At 38.3% G+C, this 17,760-nt stretch overlaps 1 pseudogene across 1 annotated transcript; it reads right to left on the bottom strand.

Annotated features, from left to right (window-relative positions):
- Positions 1-17,108: 17,108 nt before the first annotated feature.
- Positions 17,109-17,543, bottom strand: LOC308558729 (large ribosomal subunit protein uL24 pseudogene; annotated as a pseudogene). Its single transcript has one exon. The product of its transcript is annotated as a large ribosomal subunit protein uL24 pseudogene (transcript).
- Positions 17,544-17,760: the final 217 nt, after the last annotated feature.

The raw sequence follows: 17,760 nt of genomic DNA, 5'->3' as shown, positions 1-17,760 counted from the left end.
CTTGAGAAACAGTCACCAAGCCCCCATTCTCTCTACTCTCACATTATCTCTTTCTATGAATCTGAGCTCCTGCTGGGCTAATAATAGGGTGCATTGCTTTGTAGACGTCTGAGGGAGCTAGGTAACGCAACTATATTCCCTGTGAGTTAGGGACCTATGGGGACAAAACCCACCCTGGTGTGTGGAGGGTATTTGTTTGGTGGTGGTGGTGTTTTTTTGGCCATTCCCCTTTCCTAATAATACCCGGTTTCCATTTATAGAATGTCATCTGCCTCATTGTGGGGTTTTCATAGGACAGTTTCCCAGCCAGTTGCATCTGTTCCACAGTTGATGGGCATTTGGGTGGTACCAGTCTTTCGCTGTTATAATAGATGCTGTTACAAACATTGTTACACCTGTTTTCTGGTGTTTATGTACAGAGAGGGGATTTGCTAGGAATGGAACTGATGGATCACATAGTAACTCTTCCCCCCTCCCCTTTTTTGGTCCTGATCCATTTCCAGCACATTTTCTTCAACAAATATTTATCGAGCACTATCATGATTAATCAGGCATAGGAGGTGCTGGTAACAGTGAACATAACAAAAATCTTTGCCATCGTGACGCATATATTCTAGTGTGAGGAGACCAAAATAAATAAAACAAGTTCATTTATATAGTATGTTACACGCTGTTGTATGTTGTGGAGAAAATAAAGTAGAGGAGAAGGGTCAGAGAGCCGGTGGAGGGAATTGCAGTCAGACCACCTGCTTGTACAGTTGTGTCTTGCACAAGGCTGCTTGGGGAGGCCTAAGTAGGGGCTGAAATCCAGCCACCTGCCTGAGAGAAAGGCAGATTTTCCTAACTGATCAGGGTGGGGCTTCAGGAGGCTGCAGGTGGTGACCAAAATATCTGCCTTTAAATGGGGCATTTCTAGAAATATCCCTCTGGCAATATTGAGTTCTTGAGCTTTTGAACTCTTTGGATACAAGCCTTTACCTACGTTTACAAACTTGAATATTTTAACTGTAATTTGTATCTTTTTTGTTGATGAAAAATCAGGTATTATAAAAGTGAAATCTTGTTCAAGTCCACAGCGCTCCATCAGTTGCATTCACCTTACCCAGATAGCCTGGCTGGCTGTCATGGGGTAGTAATCTGGTTTCATGAGATTTCCTTTCACAGTCAGGCTGAGCATTTTTCCATAATTGGCATTGTTGATATTTTTGCATCAATCTTGTGAAGATTAAATCCAGTATCTTTCTGGGACTCTAAGTGAAGCTGAATTGCCTACAATTTACAGGGCTTTCATAATTTTTCATTAAAAAAAGAGCATAAATAATGTTTGCCCTTTTCAAGCATAGTACATATGTACTGACTTTCAATGTTTTTAATAAGAGCTAATGGCTTGGCAGTGTAGGCTAATTTCTTGAATATTTTAAGTTTTATGCCAATTAGGCCTCCCTATCTAAAGCACATTTCTCCATTTTCTCCCCAAGGCAAATCAGTCTTGACTTGTCTACCACTTTCTGGGTACAGATGGTACATATTACATGTATTAAGCTTCAGTTACTTAAAAAAAAATTAACATTAAGGTTTGAAATCTTCTAGTCTACTTAGAGATATCATTTATAGAGTATGCCATGTAAAAAGAAGGCAACCTTTTCACTGAACTTCTCCTTTCTCTGGCTATCATTAATAATGTTTACTTTTGATCTTTTATTTTCCTTGCAGTTTGCTAGATTGCTTGAGTCAACTGATTTTGCCTTATATATATATCTCTGTACTCTCTTAACCTTTTGAGAAACTACCAAACTATATTCCATAGTGGCTGCAGCATTTTACATTCCTACCAATACTGTATAGGGTTGCATTTTCGTCATATTTTCACCAACTTATTGTCTGTCTTTTTATTATATCCATCCCAGTGGATGTGAAATAGTATCTCAGTTTGGTTCTGATTTGCATTTCTCTGAGAGCTAGTAATATTGAGTATTTTTTCCTGTGCTTATGGGCCATTTGTAGACATATCTTTTTTGGAGAAATGTCTGTTCAGATCTTTGGCCTATTTTTAAAATTGGGTTAACTATCTTTTTATTATTAGGTAATGAGACTTTGTTATATAGTCCTCATACAAGTCTCTTATCAGATACAGAATAGCAAAAATTTCTGCCATTTGGTGGGCTGTCCTTTTACTTTCTTGATCATGTCCTTTGAAGCACAGAGGTTTTCAATTTTGATGTGTAATGTATCTTTTTTTCTATTGTTGCTTGTGCTTTTGGTGTCATATCCAAGAGACCATTGACTAGTTCAAGGTCTTGAAGATTTATGTCTTTGATTTCTCCTAAGAGTTTTATAGTTTTAGCTCTCACATTTACACTGATCCATTTTGAGTTAAATTTTGTTTATGGCATAAGGTTGGGGTCCAACTTTATTGTTTTGCTTGTGGATATCCAGTTGTGCCAACACCATTTCTTTAAGAGCCTATTCTTTTTCCATTGAATTCTTTTGGCACCCTTTTTAAAACAGCCAGTACAATGTTGATTAGAAGTGGTAAGAGCAGCTGATTGATGTTCCACTCTCACATAGATGTTTCTCTCTCTCTTCCTTCCTCTCTCTCCAAAAATCAATAAAAAATCTTTAAAAAAATTGAGAGATACATGCTTCTTTTATATTAGTAGGTAGAAGATAGTAACATTTGACATTTACAGTAAATAGAGGTGGTATGCAGGCAACAGGGTAACAATGAGAAGTTTTGTGGTCTTTGTGTTTCGATAGCTGCAGTTATGCCTTGGAGTGGTCTGAAAAAGAAAATTACTCTGACAGTTCAAAAATATGTTATCCTAGATGCATAAGAACAATAGACAGGGATAGATTAACCTTTTACTAAAGATAAAGATTAATTTTTTACAAAGGAAGCTATAGATCTGGGACTTCACTGCCTACCATGACCTGCGCAGTTGGGAATTTATGATCAGACCATCCTGTGTGGTTACCTTTGGTTACTGAGCTTGTCAGATCTGCTGTGTAGCCCCTTTTTCATTCCCATAATCAAGAGTTGCTAAGCCCAAGAAACAAGTTCCACAAATATTTTATCCTGCTAATCTAAATTCAGAAAAGGGAAAAAAAATCTAAACACTCTGCTTCTGCTGAACTCTGCAGATGATCCAGGAGTCTGACTTGGAGAGAATTCTTATCTTTGCCAGCTCGTGTTAGAGGTCCCAGGACCTTTCTACTGCAGTAACTTTGGGGTGAGCAGTACCCCAAAAGTGAGATGTCCTGTTCACAGCCCCAACTATTGGAGAGGAAGAAAGTTTTCTCTACCCTCTAGGTTCTTCTGGCTGGTCTAATAATTAAACTGATATGAGTCAGGTTAACAAGAGAAAATAACAAAATTTAATTATATACATACATTTGGGGATCCCACATACATGAGGGAGTCAGAGACTCCCACATACATGAAAGGTTCAGAGACAAAAAATTTACATGTATATAGGGCATTCTAATCTAAAGATGAGATAAGGTGCCGTAGGGCTTCCAAGGGGAGGAAGGTCATTCACAGGGCAATAAAGAGAGCAGATGCTCAGTAATTAGAAGTTTGCCCTGCCCTACAGATAGGTAGTAAAAAGTTATTTCTGGTGAAACTCTTATTATGGGCAAGGCCCCTAATTTAAATTCTTCAAGGGAGCGGTAAAAGTTTCTCAGTATGCTCCAGCTCAAAATAATTCACCGGCCAACAGGGCACATCTTGGGGTGGCCTGTTCTGAACCCCTTCAACATCCTTAGTCAGACTGAAGAGTTTTCCTTCTATTTCTAGCGTATTGAGTGCTTTTATCATGAAGGGTGTTGAGTTTTGTCAAATGCTTTTTCTGTTGAGATCATACAGTTTTCTGTCCTTTATTCTGTTGCATGAGGTATTATATTAATTGCTTTCAAATGTTAAGTTTGAGCATTTGAAAACATGTTCACAGGCCACTTGTGTTCTTCTGTGAAATACTGTTCATAATGTTTGCCCTTTTCCACTGGGTCGCTTGTCTTTTTCTTACTGATTTGTAGTAATTTTTTCTGTAGCCTAAAGATCTTTACTGGTTATGTGTGTAGCAGATATTTTCTGCAAGTTTGTGGTTTGTCTTTTTCTCTCTTTAGGAGGTCTTTTGATGAACAGTTGGCTCTTAACCTTAATGTTATAAAATGTTAAAATCTTTACTCTGTAGTTTGTGCTTTTGGAGCCCTGTTTCAGAAATCCTTCTCTTCTGAAGGTCGTAAGTCTGTTCTCCTAAATTGTCTTGCCTTTCACAGTTGAATCCCCGTTCTACCTGGATTGCATTTTTTAAGGTCTAATGTAGGATCAGATGTCTTATTTTATCATGTGGACATCCAGTTGCTTTGGACACAGTTAACACAGATTCACTTAGACTCAGCTAGCCCAGGTCCTCAACTGACTGCCCTTGGGGAGCTCCTGATGGCCCCACGGCGCCCGGCTGCTGTCTCGGCCTTCCCCGCAGAGAGCGCCGGCGCCAGCACTGCCCCCAGTCTGAGGCTGTGGGGCCTCCAGGCCCGACCCACAGGGACCCCTAGAGTCCCTGGCTCCTCCTGCCCCTGCTCCCTCCGCATAAAACCCAACACTAAGGCATCCGATCCTGGCATGAGCGTCTTAGGTGTGGCTCACAGAGATCAAGTGATACAGTCTAAACTCGCGGTGGCGTTAATGCTTCCTGGGACACGCTGACCAGTGAGGACGAGAAGAGGGAACCAGCAGATGACTTGTCCTCCCACCCCCTCTGATGGCCTGTTTTGAAGCACAGTGGTTTGAATAAAATGTCCAGCCTGACTAAGCAACGAGCAACCAGCTGTGTCTCTGTGAAGCTGCGGCTAGCTCGGAAATGATTTGTTTGCCGCTCCTTCCCAGCCTCACTTCCCTTTTCTATCACTTTTTGCTGCCCTGGGATTAGATCTCCCACTAAATAGCTTTTAAGCGTGGCCTCAGATTCTGGTTTCTGGGGAACTAAGGTTGAAATACTTACCTTAGCCTTTCCTTTACTCGCTTACCGGAAATGCCTATTATATTGTAAATCAAGTTTCCCTAAATGTGTCTGTTTCGAAAGTGTATGTTTTGTTCCATTGATCTATTTTTGTAGTTTTGTTAATGCCACCCATTCTTTCTTCTATATCCCCCAATCTTAGTCATCTTCAGGTCTTCAGGTAGTTTGAAGATATATTTTAACCTTCACCCGAGGATATTTTTTCCATTGCTTTTCAGAGAGTGGAAGGGAGAGGGAGAGAGAGAGAGAGAGAGAAACATGGATGGGTTGCCTCCCGCACTCACCCCTGACCAGGGCCGGGGATCGAGCCTGTAATTGAGGTACCTGCCCTTGGCTGGAATCGAACCTGAGACCCTTCAGTCCTCAGGCCGACACTCTAACCACTGAGCCAAACTGGCTAGGGCGAGATCATAATATATTACACATTTAATATTCACCTGGTTTAGTTCATCAGTGACCAGAAGAGTTTGTGTAAAGTTGGGATCACATTTTCTTTGATAGAATTAGATGTGTCTTTCATAAACAAAAAATTTAGCTGGATTAAAAAAAGCCCAGCCTGGAAAGCTTTGTTTTCTAATGAGATGTGAGACATTTAAAGATATTTTTGTTTGACTTTTCACCTGTTTTGTTTATTTTTACTACCTGATATCATGCTCACTGGTTTCCTGTTTTTATCTTTTGTTTCTTCTTTCCTCCCTTTTTCTTACTCTATCCCCCTCACTACTTTTTTGAAATGTTGTACACTCACATCTGTTTTTAGTGCTCACCCTTGCCATTTTACATGCACACTTAAAGTCTAAATAGTCAGTATTTTTATCTCCTCCCTAATTATATGATTTAACTGTTCTCACCCACTTGTCAACTCATATGCTATTGCAGTTCAGTTTTTTAGCTTTATCCTGTTTAACTTTCACAAATTAGACGTTCTGGTTATCATTTACCTACGTTTATACTCATATCTTTGCTCACCATTCCTTTTACCTCTCATGCAATCCGTTCAGGATCACTGTCTGCCTAGAGTACATCCTTTAGAATTTCTTACAGTGAGGGACAATTGGTGCTAAGCCTCCCAGTTTATGGTACCTGAATAATACCTTATTTCACTCTGACTCTTGAAAGAAATTTATAAATCTCTATTTATACACTTTAAAAGAGACCTACTAATAATATACCATGTATGTGAGTACAAAGACTCAAACATAAAGATATGAATTTTACTTCAAATTCAATACAATTCCAAATTCTACCAGGTTTTTTGGTTCTTGTTTTGTTTTGTTTTATGGACCTGAACACACTGATCCTGAAATGAAAGATTCTGCTAAATGGGGCCTCTTTCAGATATAAGACTTACAAAGATATGATCATTAAGATCATTTGGCATTAGCAAAATAATAAAAAGAGAGAGAGAAATGGAAAGAAAAACATGTCCAGAAACAGAGCCAAGCACATATGGAAACTTGATCTTTAACATCTTTCGCACTGTGGATCAGCAGGGAAAGATAAGCCTTTTAATAAATGCTGCTGGGATAATGGATATCTGTATGGGAGGGCAAGACTGGATTCCTACCTCATGCTATACACAAAAATCTACATTAAGTGGAGTAAAAACAAAACATCAAACTTTTAGAATATTTTTGTGCTTTCAGGGTTGGGAAATACTGTGTTATCCAGGAATAAAAAATTAAACCTTTAAGGAAAAGACTGTGAATCAGTTAGACCACATTAACATTTAAAAACATCTGTGCATCTGACGTCGCTGTTTAAAAAAGTGATAGAAGACAAGCTACTAACTAGAGAAGAAATTTTCAGTGCCTAATGTCAACTAAAATTTAATATGAAATATATATCTACAAGTCAATATAAAAAATCAAATATAATAGATATGAACAGTCATATCACAATGCAGGAAACACATGAAAAAAACTGAATATCACTAATAAAGGAAACAAAAATAAAAATGGGTGCTATTTCATACCCATAAACATTGGTAAAAATGTAGTCTGATGATACCAAAAGCTGGAATCCATTTGGAGCAGTAAGAACATTCATTTGTTTGTGAGAATGTATGTTGGTATGAGTACTTTGAAGAACATGTGCACAATGACATCGTATGTATACATAGAGATATCATAGATATATTAATGAAAAACTGGAAACAACCTAAGAAAACATCTATCAACATAATAATGGAGAAATAAATTTCAGTATAATCATACAGTGGAAAAGTGAATATTAAGTGCAATGCAATAATCCAGATTAGATTCTGGAACAGAAAAAAGGATATTAGTAGGAAAACTGATGATATCCAAATAAAGTCTGTAGTTTAGTTCTTTGTAATGTACCAATGTTGATTGCTTCGTTTGGACGAAATGTTCCTTGTTATGTGGGATGTTAATATTAAGGGAAGTTGGGGAAATGGCGTATGGAAGCTCTCTGTACTCTGCAACTTTTCTGTAAGTCTAAAATTATTTCAAAATAAAAATTACTTTAAAAAAAGAATGAATAGCGCTACTTGTATCACGGATAAATCCCACAAACCATGTTGCGAAAATAGCAAATTGCAGGAGACACACATACTATGTAACCAACCTTAGAAACATTCAGTATAATATTTTATTTAATGATGCATTCACATATAGTATAAATTTAAACATATATGTGTGTGAACAACAAACACCAAATTCTGAATATTAATTTCTTCTTCAAGGTGACCGGCTGGCATATGATCGGGAAGGTTGAGGACAGAACTTGGATTTTATTTGCGATGTTTAATTTCTTGAGTTGAGTGGTACATACAAGTAAAAATTTTGTTATACGCTTCTTCCTTTAAATTACCTGAAATGTTTGATAATAAAACAATATCAGTTTCTCTGAAAGAAAAGAAGGAGGGAAGGAGAGAGGGAGAAGAGAAGAGGAGGTGGAAAGGAGGAAAGGAATGAGAGAAGAAAGGGAAAGTCAGTTCAAGGAACATTTAGGACAACAGCCACCTGAATCAGAATCCAGGGACGCTCGAATCGAAGTTTGATTCCTAAGCCCAAGATGCCAAGAGATTTGAGTTTAGATAGGACCCAGGAACTTGAACATTTGTCAAACGCTCTAAGTGTTCTTGTATCAGTTAGGGTGTGGCTGTATAGGTAAACTGATTTGATTTACTTTAGCCATAAATTGATTTAAAAAATTTCTTATTTATTTACAGACATGCATGCTTTAGTGGCATATGAATGTCTGTATATATGAGTTATAGGTTGCCTGAATTACTGAGTGGTACAGCTCAAAGATAATTTGACTAAGAGATTAGCCAGCTAGGTAGCTATGCCATACAGGAGGCTTTAATGGACCCGTAACAGTGTGGTGAAGTTTTGGATCCCTTTTCAGAATAGTGCATTTAAATGAATAAAATAGCCACTACAGAAAACAGTACAGAGTTTTCTCAAAAAATTAAAAATTGAACTGCTATTTGACCCAGTGATCCCGCTTCTAGGAATATATCCTGAGAAACCTGAAACACCAATCAGAAAGAACTTATGCACCCCTATGTTCATAGCAACGCTATTTACAATAGCTAAGATCTGGAAACAGCCCAAATGCCCATCAAGGAGATGAGTGGATAAAAAAGCTGTGGGACATTTACACCATGGAATACTATGCAGCTATAAAAAAGAATTTCTTACCCTTTGGGACAGCATGGATGGACCTGGAGAATACTATGCTAAGCAAAATAAGCCAGTCAGAGAAAGACAAGACAAGTAGCACATGATCTCACTCATATGTGGCATATAATAAACAAAATAAACTGATGAACAAAATAGATCCAGAGACATCGAAGCACGAAACAGACTGAGGGATCTCAGAAGGAAAGTGGGGGTGGGGGATGGGGTGGCAAGAGATTAATCAAAGAACTTATATGCTTTTATGCATAACCTATAGACACAGACATAGGTATGGGGAAGGCCTGGAGGCGGGGTGGATGAGGGGTGGAAGGGATCAATGGGGGGGAAAAGGGGACATCTGTAATGCTTTCAGCAATAAAGATAAATTTTAAAAAATTGCATAAAATTATAAAATAAAATATATTGAAATACAGTTACAAATTATTAAACAGATTTTGATATATTGTGTTTTTTTAATTAAGGCATTGAATAACAAGATATACTGCAGCTATAATAACTATCACAATCTGAAAGTACTGATGAATGTAAGTGATATTTGGTAGTATTTGCAACAACCATAATGTCATATGAAACAGCTATAATTTCTACTGATCTCCAGGTGTAGATAACGCCTATACTGTTGCGGTTTGTTGCCTATGTTCACAGCTAAAGAAAATGCTCAGTTCCAGTCAGAAGTTTGTGAAAATAATAATAGTCCGTAGATCAGACCAGGACTAGTAAGAAGTGAGTGAAGCAATCACACTCAGTCGGACAATTTAAGGAGCACTAAAAAACTCAGTTATCAAAATATTTTAATGCAATACTTTAAAAACCAAAATTAAGGCAAAAAGTCACGATGAACAAAATCTCAAGGTTTTTAAATAAGGAGAGGATCAGTATAGGCATCCTGAATTCTTAACTATAGACCCAACCGGTCCTACCCATGAACCCCCCTCCCCAGCTTAAGAATTCCTGCATTATAGGCAGGTGGCCTCACTTTTAAAAAATTTTTATTACCACTTATTTGGCATTGTTTGAAAAGAACCATCAAAATCTTCCAAATCTCATTTTTTCATCAATAATCTTTATTTATGACTAGGGATACAAATAGGTTTCTCTGTGCTACATACATTCCTTATAATAAAATAAAGTTTCAAAATCCAATAATTCTGTCTCAGCTCTTTGGCATTGTTGACAAAGATTAGAAAAACAAGTGGAAAAAATAAGTTTGACCTATTACATTTTCTGTGTTTGTAATCTAAAGGCAAGTCGTTTTAAAAATAATTCTAATTATTTCTCTTATGATATGAGATTTTTTTTTTTTTTGCTATGAAAATACATTTTCGTGGCGGTGCCCCTATAAGAGGCAAGGAGAAACGTTCGGGAGAGCATGCTGCCGGGTTAGGCCCACGCCTCGCCCATAAGCCGCCTTGTGGAATCGGCAGCATTAAAGAAAGCCTGCTTCATGTGCTCGCACCCTTTATTACGGAACCGTGCTCTTTAGATGGCTATTCTTCAGCAAGAGGCATGTCTCTCCATTCAGCGGGTTCCTATGCTGGATGGACAACAATAGCAAATCAAGCTCCTCAACAAAACGTTATCATTCTTGATGGGATTGTTGGAGGACCTGCATTTTATTTTCAACGTGTTCTTCCGTTTGTGGCCACCAGTACTGAAGCTCCACCTAGGGCCCTTTTCTGTAATTACATTCACATTCATTAAAGCTCATCTGGAGCAGGGCTGTGTGGCCACAGTTATGCAAATGGAGAGTGGCTGGGCCTTTGTTTGGCTCTGTGCAGGGGAGCTGCCGTCTGACTCGCACGGATTAGATTTGGTCACAACCAGGGACCGCTGCCTGGGAACGTGGCCCTCCGGGAAGGCCGCCCGCTGACCTTTGCCACCAGGTGGTCCCAGCCCGGGCAGGCGGGAAAGGGGAGGGACAGTAACCTCCTTGTGCCTCGCAGGGAAGGCCGGCTAGGAAAGGTGGGAGAGGCTTAAGTCAGATGGAGGCAGAGGGAGATCAAAGGGCAGGCCTGAAGAATTTGGTTTAGAAGTTGCAATACAACTCTTGAAACCTTGGTTGTCTGCCCTGCCTTTTCTATTTCTGTTGGTTGGGTTTTCGGCATTTTAGTCCTAGCCCCCTGGGCGGTTTGTTGTAAGATTCCCCCTCTCCTGCAGTGAGGGGTGCGAGTGGATTGAGCTAGCGCCCCGGAGTGTTTTGACTCACACCTGCCATCTGTCTGCTTAGTCACTGTGCAACCAGCCCTCCCCTAACTGATGATTTTCATTTGCTATAAGAACTGGCAGGCAGCAGCGGTTGTGTTAGGAGATTGTTGTGTTCCCAGTTTTCTTTCTCCTTGTGGTGATGGCAGCGCGGCGCATTGATGCTTCAGATCTCCACTTGGCTTTTTCTGGGAACTGCCATATGTTCCTAAAGATACTGCGTGTGAGGAGAGCTGTAAAACAAGGAGAGGGAAGGGGATTCTTTTTGAAAATGTTATTTAAAAATTGTAGACATGTAGACCATTACCACTCAGCACAGAGTAAAGTGGAAATCTCCCGAATTATTTATACACAGAGTTAATATAAATAATCAGCTCTCAATTTCAGCAAACTACCCTGGCTTTCTGCATGTTCCCATTGATAGTCTTACTCTGTAGAGTTTGGGAGTCAATTCTCTGTGAAGGAAGATAGAGCTGAAAAGAACTAATTGTTTTTACATTCAGCCATTGAAACCATGCATCCAAAGCAGAAATTGTGCTTAAAGTGACCACTGTAGGTACAGATCCAGACAATTTGGGAAAACAAGCCCACTTTAGAACCAGGTTACAAATCAGAAGGATAGTTATTTAGCTAAACATCTGTTACTATGGTAACAAAAATATTTGTTTAATTATTTTATATATGTAAAGAATATAATATATATAAGTGCAGTATAAATAAGAAAAATAAACATTCTTGTCCACCACTCAGCTTAAGAATGAAAACTGTAACATTTTGAAGTCCTGTCTGCTTACCTTACCTAGCGTCACCACCCTCTCAACTTACTCCACTCCTTGTTTCCTAGGTAACATTATCTTGAATTTTGGGTTATCATTTCTTTCTTTCTTTTTGTAGTAAAAAGAAAAAACTTATATATTCCTAAATAATGTTTGTTGGGTTTTGCATGTTTGGATTTTATATAATTGGGACTGCAAACTATGTATTTTCTGTTACTTTCTTTTTCATCAGCATTATGTTTCATTCATATGGATGCATAAAACTACAGTCCATTTGTTCTCACTGCTATATATTAAGTATTCCATTATATGTATGTACCACAACTTTTTTATCTAGCCTCCTGCAAAGGTCCTTTGGGTTGGTTCCAGTTTACTATTTAAAACAGTGCTGCAATGAACATTTTAGTATGTTTGTTCTGTTGCACATATGTGAGATTTTCCCTAGACCAGGGTATTTATGTAGAATTGGAATTGCTGACTGTTAGATGGATGCATCTTTAACTGTACTAAGTAATGTCAAATTATTCCCAAAGGGGGGGTTGGACACATTTACTCTCTCATTAGCAGCATATAAGAGCTCCTGTTGTCAAGCACAGTTATCTGTCAGACTTTAAAATGTTTGCCAATATTGTGGATGTAAAATGGTATTTCAGCCTTTTCCTGATTAGGAGTGAAGTTGGACATATTTGTATAAATTTACTAATTATTGGCTTTTCCTCTTTTGTGAAGTGGGTATCCATGCTTTTTGCCCATTTTTAGTTTGCATGTTTTTTTTACTGGATACACACACACACATACACATACATACACACTGGAGTATTATATATAATACTGGTATATTATATATATAATACTAATACTTTGTTCTAACTAATATATGTCAGAAATTGGAACACATAAGCTTCCCACCATACTCTACCCTGGCTTATGTCTTTTCATACTTTTAAAAGTGTCTTTTAATAAACAGGTTCTTACATTAATACACTTGTATTTATCTCTTTTACTTTATGGATTCTACTCCTTTTTTGTCTTAAGAAACCCTTTTTGTAACACAAAGTAGCAAAGATAATTTCCTATATTTTCTTCAGAAAGTTTAGAAATTTATATGTACTTAATCCATCAGGAATTTATTTTTTTGGTTATGATGTGGGTGCATATAGAAAACAAATTGTCCAGGCATTACTTACTAAATTGCCCATTCCTTCTACACTACTCTAAAATTGCAGAGATGTCTTTCATGTATGTACTGTGTCCGTATCTGAGGTTTCTGTTTCATTGGTATATTTGTCTATCTCTGCACCTGTGACATACTAATGAAACTTGAAATAATCTTGAAAATACGGTGGGCAAAGTCTTTCCATCCTCACATGCACGTGTTTTCTTCAGTAGTGTATTGGCTTTTTTTTTCTCTTTGGCTATTCTTGATCTTTTGCTATTTTGTATAAATTTTACAATTTGCTTACCAGGTCCCACAAAAACAATTTAATAAACATGTCATGCTGGTTTACTTTCTTTAATTATAGTTTTTCTATAACATAACTAAGTCTGCACAAATAAATGTTAAATCATTTTAAAGGAGTGCTGAGTGATCAAGGAATGAGTTAACTCAGTAACATTATTCCTAAAAATTTAATTAGTGAAATTTCATTTTGTTTGTAAAATGAAACATCTCAGCCTGTAGGAAACCAGCCAACATCAGTGAATGGAGATCTTAAATATTCTGTCCCAGCTAGCTCATTTTTGAATAAGGTCTATCTTGGGAGAATCTAAGCTTTTAATAAAAACCAGTGAACAAGTATTTATTTAAAGGCAATTATAATGTGCCCAGCCTTGTTCTAGCTAATACAGAAAATATATAAATGGTGTAAAATATGGTTTAGGTCTTCCAAGCATTTATAATTTATTGTGGAAACAACTGACTATCAATGAAATTTCAAAGTTTGTAGTTCTGACCACGAGCTAGTATGGAATAAACAGAAAGGAGAGAACAACGTGGATTGAAATAATCAGGACAAATTTCATATAAAGAGGGAGGGTGGTTGTTGTTGTTGTTTTGTGGGGTTTTTTTTCAATAAGAAGGAAAGGAAGGACAAGGTCTGGTCCATAACAGACATCCGATAAATATTTGTAAAATTAGTGACATCAAGGAATGTTTGATCAAATAGGTACAAAAAGCATACATGGTGGTCCAGTAGAAAACTTGTTTGATAGGTTAGGGGGCAGAGTGAATCAAGGAAAAGCTGCGCCTCGGAGAAAGTTGATTAATCCAGGTTTAAAGCAATAAAGGTACAAGAAAAGGGTCATGGCAATGTGAAAAGAATGTAATTCGGTGAATTAAAATATTTATAAAAGGATCGATGCAATTAGTACCATATTAAGGTCACTAAATAGGAATTATGAACACGATAGTTACTATCTAATAAGAAATAACAGGAAGAGTCAAAGGTGACCCAGGTTTCCTCACCTGGGATCATGAAGTGTGATTACACTACTGATTCCTCTCCCTCTTCCACTACTTGTCTCACTTGATACTAAGCGAGGGAATGTGGAGGAAACATTTAAGTTCTGAGAAATAAGTTGTACCAGTGTTTACCTGGAAAGAGCTGTAATAGGAAAAGCGCCAACGATGACGCGCTGGACATCTCTGCAGAAAGCTGAAGCGGGAAGAAGGGAGGAGAGGCTGTTCCCTGAGCACCTGCGGGGGCTCCTTGGGGGCGCCCATGACTGTTGGGAGAGAGTTAGAAGGCGCAATGAGAGAGCTGCGGAGTTCTCAAGTTTGCATTATACCAGTGACTCTCATTCGATTAGAGACAGTACCATACTCCAAAAGGGAAATTGTAAATGTGCATTGGCTTCTTTACTTATCACAATGACTCTGGCGTCCTAGAGACATTTCCTGTGTTGGGACCAGAGATGAAAAGCTAACACCAGGCTCAGGACAATCTCACACAAGGAATTATTTTTCTGCCCCAACTATTAACAGATAGTGCCTCTATTGAGAAACTGTACATTATAATGATGCCAAGTAACATGATAAACTATGAGGTGTGCTCTGTCTTCTATGATATGTAAGATATCTGATAAATGACAGAGCAACTATAGTTAATGCACATTCATTTTTAAATCAAATACCGTGGCAGAAGTAAACACATAATTTTCAAACTCAAGAAAAGTACAAGCCAATGTTGAATTTTAAAAAAACTAAAAATTGAAAAAATATAGCGGTTTTATATCCTTAAAATTTCTACTGCCACACAAAAAGGTCATTGTAGGAAGCCTGATTGTTACTGTATTCACATTGTAAAGAGCTGGAGAATTTTCTCTTTTCTAAATCCCCGAAGAACGGAAATTATGAGGAAATTCAGAGAATAAAGGACTTAAAGAAATTTATCATCTGTGTTCTATGATTCCAAGAAAAATAACATATAAGTCATTCTAAAAATAGAGTTTTCTTTCCTTTGTGGAGGGAGGAAAAAAGAGCAATTATCTTAGCTGAATGCATCTCTCCCTTCCTAGCAGGTTTGCATCCTTGTTGTTGAAAATCCATTTCTTCCATGTTCTCTGCCAGAGAAAATTCTCTTTCATTAATCTAAGTGGGAATTTCCTGAATAAAAAGAGAGAGAAAGCTCACCCAGAAAAAATGGAAGATACTAAGTCAGAAGCAGCAGGAGATATACCAGGAGAGCTTTACGGGTCAGATATCAAAGGGAGTTCACCGTCAACTGCACACACCGCTGGGGCACAATAATTTCCTCTCTATTATAATTACAAAAGTGGGAAAGCGTCTTCTAGCCCTTCATACATAATGTATCATTCTGTCACCCATCTTGAATATTAAAAGGATTCAGGTTTGTAAAACTCATGTATTTCTGGGGAATCAGTTACAAATGAAAATATAGTGTACATTTTACTTTAAGTAAAGTAACTCATAAATTGGAAGGCTCTCCTTGTTGAAGGCGTTTAGAAACCAGGAAGAAGGAATGAGCACGGATCTTGAATTCAGATAGCTCAAGATCAAATCCTGGCTTTGCTACTTGCTGTGTCCTTGTGCAGATATCTTAGCTTTGATATATTTTTTTTGAGGTCGCCTCATCCTTAGCCTCAGAGATTAGCATTTTCTAAGAAAACTTCACAGCAGAATTAGTAAAAGATGCAAAATATGCAAATTCAGGGAAAGTACAAGTTCATGTTGAATTGAAAGAGCTAAAAATGGAATAACATATAGTATAGTTTTATTGTCTTAAAGTTTCTCCTGCCGGGCCTAAAGGCCGTTGTCTTCTAAAGTCTGTCTGCAAACTGAACAGTTTCTTCTTTAGCCCGTCTCTCTCTCTCAGTGTTTTCTAGCACTCGGCTAGCAGAAACCAGTTGACTCCCGATATCTCTTTAGTCAGTTTCCACAAGTTTATAAGGTTTACTTCCTAGCTTCCGAAGTACCACAGGTGACAGATTTAACAGTTGTTTCACTACTGTGCAGCATGAGTGGCCGTTTCTTCAGCCCGCTGTAGCAGGTCGCGTGCGGTCCCAGCCTTCACTGCCAGTTCGCTCACCTTTTCCCGTCTGCGCTAAGCTTTCTGGCCGCACTGCTCCAGACTTCACCAGCAGCCTCGGGCACAGCTCTTCCAGCTTCCCCTTGCTGCCCAGTCCCCAAGCCACTGTCACACAGTTATCAATGAAGTTTAGATATTTGTCTAGATATAAGTTGAGATATTTGTTATAGCAACGCCCCACTTATGGAAACAAATTTTTATATCAAGTTTTGCTTATAAAAAGCCACTCCAAAATATAGTCCCCTAAGGGCATAATCATTTATTAGCTCACAAATCTGTAGATGAGCACTTTGGGCTGGACATGGCTGGATGGTCCCACCTGGATGCACTCAGCTGGCCTCACTCACGCAGATGGTGGTGGCTGGAGCAACAGGGGCAGCTGGGTCACATGTCTGCAACCTGTAGCAGGCTAGCCTAGGCTTCTGATTGCTGAGTTCTGAGACCAACAAGGGAAAATAGGTTTCAACCTGTAATGACTTTTCAAGTCTCTGTTTGTGTCACATTTGCTACTTTCTCATTGGCCAGGCAAGTCACTTGGCCAAGCAAAAAGTCAGTGTGGGAGTTGACTGTCCATGGTCATGGCATGGGTATACGAAAGGAAATTTTGAAAACAATCTGTCACAGGTCGTGTTGCCTGAGCCTGGTTTTAAAGGACACACGGGATTTTACAGATAGTCAAGTGGGAGGGAACTTTCATTTCAAGAAGAGGGAACATTATCTTGAGAGCCATGGAAGAATAAACGTGATAATCTATTCTGAAAACATGTGTTTTTGCCCTTTCTTCATACGGCTACCATCCAACCTTGCATATTTCAAACTTCAAATTAAGAACTTAGATTATATATTTTTCCATTTTAACAGTTTTTAATGAAAGTTGTATTGAAGAATACTTTATTCCTGCATCTTCTCAACTGTTTCTCCCTTGTATTTGCCTTTTTCCTTTCCTACTGGGTGGGATTCAGCTTTACGTTCAAGGATCTTTTTGTGGTCTTTGTCCAGCTTTCGTCCAGCGATAACCACCTTGCTGGGGGGCGTGCCCACATGAATAGTTGTACCATTATCTTTCTCGGGCTGCACTTGTTTAATGTAAATGGCATATTTCTTCCTGTAGACCTGGCCCACTTTGCCACTTGCTGCCCTTTGTAGTTCCTTGCACAACTGAACTTCATAATCCTTTTGGATGGTCATGGATCGAACCTTGTACTTCTGTCTCAGCTCTTCGGAAAGAGAAGATGACATACTCTTCCTGTGAGTGTGAGAAGGTGCATTGAAATGCCATTTATGGTTCTTAATCCAGTTCAAAATCACAAAGAGATTGAACTTCATCTTGGCCGCTAGCGCTTTAGCGATGGCCGCAAAAGGGAGAATTTAGATTATATTTTAATGTCAAATTTGAATTCCAACCAATTTGCTTATGCCTGAAGAAGGTATCTTAAAAATCATGAAGAGTAAAAAAACCGTCATTCATATAATTGACCCAAATTGCCTTTCAGACTTCTAAGTGTCTTCACTTTCTGAATATGGTAAAATTGCAAGAGTTCAC

This window comes from Miniopterus schreibersii (genome assembly GCF_964146895.1).
Source record: "Miniopterus schreibersii genome assembly, chromosome: 6".
Taxonomy (NCBI): Eukaryota; Metazoa; Chordata; class Mammalia; order Chiroptera; family Miniopteridae; genus Miniopterus; species Miniopterus schreibersii.
The sequence above is the reverse complement of the archived record's forward strand: the minus strand, read 5'-3'. Positions and strand labels throughout refer to the sequence as shown.